Below are 6,792 nucleotides of genomic sequence, written 5' to 3' on the forward strand. Positions count from 1 at the left end.
GACCATGGAGGAAGAACTAGATTAAGTCTGTACCAATTATCTGCAAAATTTTGATAAATTGTTAATGTTGTTCAAAGTATTATTAGGTTATGAAATTATTACACGTCACTGCTTCGCTACTTGACTATCGGAATAGTTATTTATAGTTTATTCAATTCGTAATCCATCTCATGGCTGTATGATCATATGTAATTCATCATTGATGACAATAACTATTGGTTTGTTACAGGATTTGTTGGTCTCTTCAACTTTCTTCTTCTTTGGCCAATGTTCTTTCTTCTCCACTACACACATTGGGAGTCGTTTGAATGGCCCAACAAACACCAATGGACTTTTCTTCTCATTAATGGACTGGTGGGCACAGTGTTCTCTGAAGTTTTGTGGCTATGGCAAGTACAATTATAATATTAAGTAATAATAATAAATAATATTCCCAACTTTTTTTAGATTAATCGTGCTTTTTACATTCTAATTTTATCTTATCGGCCTGCCATCTATATCTATAAAAGCGAAATGGCACTAAGTCACTGACTGACTGACTGACTCACTCGCAGAACTAAAAATCTACTACCAGACCAAAAACGTTCAAATTTGGTAGGTATGTTCAGTTGGCCCTTTAGAGATGCACTTTAGAGATGAACGGATTTGGAAAAATTTCCAAAGGTATGCCCAAAATATGCGTCTTCCAGCGTTTTCTCAGCTTTATCGAGAACAAATGAACAGAAAATGTTCAAATTTACTACAGAAGCTCAGCTTGGGTGTAATAATGTTGTTTTAGAAGGAATTTGAAATAACGCCAAAGATACGCCAAAAATTAGCGGTTTTTTTGCGTTTTCTCAGTTCTTTCATCAAGTAATAGACATAAAATGTTCAAATTTGCTACAGAGGTTTAGCTAGGGTCTAAAAATTTTGTGATGAGGTGACTTTAATATGTCATCAAAGATACGCCCAAAACCAGCGTTTTTCAAACGTTTTTCTCAGCTTTTCTGCGTTTTCTCACCTTTTTCAATAATTGATGGAAATATATTTTAAAAAATTCAGTACACAGGTTTAGCTGAGGTGGACGAATTTTGTTCGCCAAAGATACGAAATGAAAAATACAGGCCAGCGAAGCGAGCCCGCTGTTTATATTTTTGGACGATCCAGTCGGGGGTACAGGGGGCGGAGCCCCTGGCTAGACGGATACGGCGAGCGAAGCGAGCCTGACGGCTAGCTTTCCATAAAATGATGTTGAACAACCCTTGAAGTATTTCAAATATTCAGCTTAATCTCTTAACTTGCTTCTCTTGAAACGACGTCTTTGTAGTACAATTTATATGTTCTCACAAGTACTAAAATGAGCTATAATCTATAAAGTACTATAATCTGATATAGTAGCTCAACGCCGCCCTGTATACTGCTACGAGAAACCCGACATTCCCATTTAAAGCCTCCGTAGGTGAATGAAAAAAAGAATCAATTATAACTTGATAATTATCACAATATTACCGAACCTGGGCGAATAAAATTGGACTAACTAAAAATAATAGTCATTTTTATTACACTTTTTCAATTTGAAAAATGTAAAACATTTTACTATAAAACATTATAAATATGTTTCATTATAAGTTATCATCACACTATTACCGAACCTGGGCAAATAGAGTTGGACTAATAAAAATAATAGAAGAAGGTAGTCTATGGCCCCGACTCCTCAGGAAGTTTTTTACTGCTTGGATCAGCAGGATTTTTACTGAGATCCCATTCTAATAGGATAATTAATTAATTGATGAAATAAAGAATACATCAAAAACATAACAATACAAATATTGAGAACACCTATACTTAAAGATGCATTTTTCCCTGCTTCAATTAAAATAGTTGTCAAATGGTAGATTGAAGAAATCTGAAAGTGAATTTCTAGGGAATTGAAGGTGGCTAGAGAAGCATTAATTCACGTGCAGCAGTAAAAAAGACCCGACAGTATCAAGTTAACGCGGTTAGACAAGGTCCCATTTTTCGAGTATTAGATTTATGGCAATCTGCTTTTATAACATTACAAGTGCGTTGTTTGATGGTAGAAGTATTACTGAGTACCTCCTCACTACCTCCCCCCCCCCCGAACTTATGAACGTTGCCAATTTGTCAGGTGTATTAGGGTACAAACACACTGAAGGCGGAGCGGGGTGTTGCGGAGTGTCGTGAACAATATAATGTTAAGTAATAAGATGCAACACACAGCACAGAATATTATCCCTCCTATAACAGCTGTGCTAATATTGAAGTTGTGTTTCTTTTCTGGCTCTAAATTTTGCAAAATTACTCAAATATTTCCAATTTGTAGAGATTTGAGTGAAATATTTTTGTTTTTAATTAATTTTATAGTATCAAAATTTAAAATTTTTAGTTTAGTCATTAGTTTTGAAGTGGAAATTGGACTTTATGAAGTGAAAAGTGAAATCATAACATAATTAAAAATTGTGTAACATAATTAAATTTTTTCATAATTAAGTGAAATCATAATAATGTGAAATATCTGTTCTATTTTTTGTTTTGAAGCATCTAAATTTGAAAATTTACTTTGTGAACATATTAGTGATCTGAAAATTTTGCGAAGTGAAGAGCTACAAGACTTAACCTATTTCGGACTATGTGTAACCATATCTAAATTGGGGAGAGGAATAGCACAAGGTTACCTTATTTTTCCTCTCCCTATCATTTATATGATGTATACTTATTATATCAATCAATAAAGAATAAAGAATTCTTTTTTGAAACTTTTATTTGTAAAAAATCTGGTGTGGTGCACTCACACAACTTTCCTTGCCGTTATGAAAATTGATCAACTGACGCTAGTGTTCACGCGCATCTCAAATCGACTATTAAAAGATCTGAGCCAGCTGGGGACAGGACAATAACGCTGGAGACACACGAAGTCTGCTATCTCTTCATGATAGTGAATGATTTAATAGAATCAACAGTTGCCAACAGTTTGCAATTGAATAATCAAATTTCTCGAATTTCGAGCTTATTTTCAATTTTAGGCGAAAATGTTACTGAACTTAATTGTAGAGATTTTCATGCTCAATCTTTTACCTTTGAATGTTTTGTTTAAATTGTATCTGAAGCCTGATAATTGGGAATCTAAAATCACACTTTGCATAGATGGGGCGGAGCTCCTGAAATTTTTACAGATATGGGATTTGTGGCAGTTGATAGAGCTTATTAATGACTATTTTAGGTATACATTTGTTCAATATCGTTGAAGCCGTTTTCGAAAAAATCGCGAAAAACCCTGTTTTTGACAACATTTTTGCCGCCATCTTGAATTGCATTTGATCGAAATTGTTCGTGTCGGGTCCTTATATTGTAAGGACCTTAAGTTCCAAATTTCAAGTCATTCCGTTAATTGGGAGACGAGATATCGTGTACACAGACGCACATACACTCATGAAGTGCGTACAGATATACGCGCCCCGAACATGAGCAATTCACATTTTTTTAATAAGCTGACTATATCTGTATTTTTACAGAAACGGTAAGATGCAGATATAAAAAGCTTGGCATCAGCTGATTAAAAGTGAATTGCTCATGTTCGCGGCGCGTATATCTGTACGCACCTATACACATACACACACACACACACACACACTTACAGACCAATACCCAACAACCACTTTTTTGGACTCAGGGGACCTTGAAACGTATAGAAATTGGGATACCTTAATCTTTTTTGGAAAGCAATATTTTCGTTACCTATTGTAATAGGGCAAGGAAAGTAAAATTTGGGAGAAGACAGTTTGGGCTATGCCTGTTGTATTCTCCCAATCGTATTATATTGATATTATATATGTCATATTAAGCTGCGTACACATATTCGCGCTTCCAACCCGCACCGAGCACGCTCCTCCCTCGTACCACCATCGAACCACAGTCGCTCCGCCCACGCACCCATCATGAACGTTACGGAAGATGTTAGATCTTCTTGCGTTCCCCGGTCGAACCACTCTTGCTCGCCGGTCGATCATCAATCGCTCTGCTGGAGTGACGTTCGGTTGCGGAGCAGAGCGAAAGTCTGTACGCACCTCTATATGTCAATGAAATAAATAAATACATACAGAATGAAAAGTATCAATCCAAACAGTGCATTTTACATGACGCCAAGACGTGAGTGCACCAAGACCAGGTCACGTGACTGCGCCATCTTGTTAAAAATTAAAATTACCGCCACTATTACAATGCTAGACTTTATTTCAAGATGGCGGATTTTGGCGTCAGGATACTAGCCGACTTTTGTATTCCATTCTGTATGTATTTTGTGCTGGAAACGTCTATATTTCATGTTTGCCCGAATTCCCCTGTAATGTGTATTATTCAAAAGATAAAATTTATCTATTGCACTTTAAATTCAAAAGTAAGACTATTCTAATCCATTTTCGCTTGAGGACTGAACATTTTGTGAATTGAAGAACTTCAAGACTTGACCTATTTCGGACTATGTGTTATCTAAATTTAGGAGAGGAATAGCACAAGGTTACCTTATTTACCTCTCCCTCTCATTTTGATAATGTACTTATTGTATAAATGAATGAATGAATTTCGTTCATAATTCTATGAAATTATAAAAATTCATTATTCTCTCACCATTTAGTAAATTTTGTGGAGGAAATTTGGTTCATATTTTTTCTCCTCAACGCCATTTTCTAGGCCCTTGACGCTCAGACGCTTCCTGTGTGTATCATGAACGCTCTGACCACGCCATGCCACGCCCCGCTCCGCCTTCAGTACCCTTATAATTCTCATTAATAATCAGCTGTGGACAAAGTTAATCCTATCCTATACTATTAAACGAGCAACTTCTGTTTAGATGTTTATATGTTTGTATTTCACCGGATCTCGAAAACGGCTCTAACGATTCTCACGAAATTCAGAACATAGTAGGTTTATAATATGAAGATTCGATTGCACTAGGTCTCATCCCTGGGAAAACTCGCTGAAGGACATTAAAAGGATACTAATTATTTATCCTTGGAATAACAGCTGATAATAATCATATTTCGTCGTCTGTTGGTGATGGAAGTGAGTGAGCGAGTTCATGCGTGTGGGACTGTGTCAAAATTATGACTCAGCTGTTGAACTTTTGTAATCATTCAATCAGGTATTTAGTGCCGGTTGCAAAAAAAAAACCGGGTTATTTTCAATCCTGATTAATTCCAGTAGATCCATCTTTTTGAAATGGCTTTCTCTGATTTGGTTCACGTGAAGTTAATCAGGATTAAAATTTAAAAGGCTTTTGTGCAACTGAGCCTTTGTGAGGGAAATTTCTGCATTCCTCTGGGAATTAATCTTAATTTACTGTGATTAGATAGAACATTTCTGTATGAACTATGAATGTTATTATAATTTCTCCTTTTATTAATTTTTTATGCTTTTGTACTTCGGAGCGAAGCTCGGTCCCCGATATTCAACTCTCATATGGCAATGTTGCACTCATCTGTTCCAATTTCAATCGGACTAATTTCGTGCGTTTGACTATGGTTTCGGGTACTCAAGTCAAAATGTATTAAACCATCGAGAATAAAATTCATTTTGCCACTTGATAATGGGATAAATACCCGAAACTTATGGTGTCTGAAATAAAATAAGAGTAGCCTAATACTTATTTTTTGTAATTAAATTAGAACCTTCCTATCTTCTTCATTAGACCTTTTGCATTTATTCACCTTCCTCGTTAGAGTGAAATTGATCTTTGTAATGTTGTTGCAGGGGCTGCTTTCTGACATCGTCGTTGATAGCGACTGTAGCAATGAGCCTGACAATCCGATGTCGATGTTGGCCGACGTGCTGTTCGAGCGGGTGCACTACCCTGGCCTCTTCTACCTCGGGTCGCTGCCGATGGTCCTATCCTTCATCACAGTTACCATTCTAGCACACTACGAGAACCACGACCCAGTCCTCGAGGGCCTCAGACGGCTCTTCTCGTGTTGGTGTTCGAGAGGAAGACCAATTAGGTATGTTCAATCACTTATTCTCAATTATCTATTTATCACTATTAAATTTATTAAATATTTATTATTTATTAAATATTAAATATTAAGATGGATAACCAACAACATATATCTATTTATATTTAATGCACAGTTCAACCTGAGATCTCAGTAACCACTGAACCAATATCTAAGTTTAATACGTCGAATTAACGGGGATGATGAGTAAGTTTGCAGAAAGCATTAAAATTATGTTTTTGTAAGATCCAATAATTTTTATTTTAATTATTTAATGGCCATTTTTTGTGTATTGGAATATACAATAAAAATTACAATAAATTTTCCACTTTTCGACCGAATTTGACTTATGATGCATGATTTTGGACCGCCTTGACGAGCCGAGAAGAATGAAGTGTAGTACGATGAAATCTGAGCATTGTGTCAAAAGTCACAAGTGTTTGAAATTTTGATCCTTGAGGTGTCCTTAAGCGCACCTCTCCACTAGGAAATACTGGAATGAAGTGCATCCAACGAGTGATTCTCATAGAACATAATCTCATGAACTTATGTCATTGTGCGAAATATCAATGTGAAGACATTTTAGTTGGTGATGATGGTTGAAGCTGAAAATTAGGTGTTTTCAACAATACAAGGAGCATTGTTGTCTGTCAGGTGTACCTGGAAATCTATATGAGATAGAGCGCTCTACCTGATCTCAGACTGTAGAGCACCAAAAATACGCCCAGAGGGATTTTTAATTATAATTTAAATGGTAACAATCGGAAGATTGTTGATCAAAAACTAAAATTAATCAAAATTGATTTTT

At 35.9% G+C, this 6,792-nt stretch overlaps 1 protein-coding gene across 1 annotated transcript in view; it reads left to right on the plus strand.

Moving 5' to 3' along the window:
• LOC111049176 (protein lin-10-like) overlaps positions 1 to 6,792 on the plus strand; it is a 106,263-nt gene that overhangs the window by 90,838 nt on the left and 8,633 nt on the right.

The sequence above is a fragment of the Nilaparvata lugens genome, chromosome 2 (genome assembly GCF_014356525.2).
Source record: "Nilaparvata lugens isolate BPH chromosome 2, ASM1435652v1, whole genome shotgun sequence".
NCBI classification, from domain to species: Eukaryota; Metazoa; Arthropoda; class Insecta; order Hemiptera; family Delphacidae; genus Nilaparvata; species Nilaparvata lugens.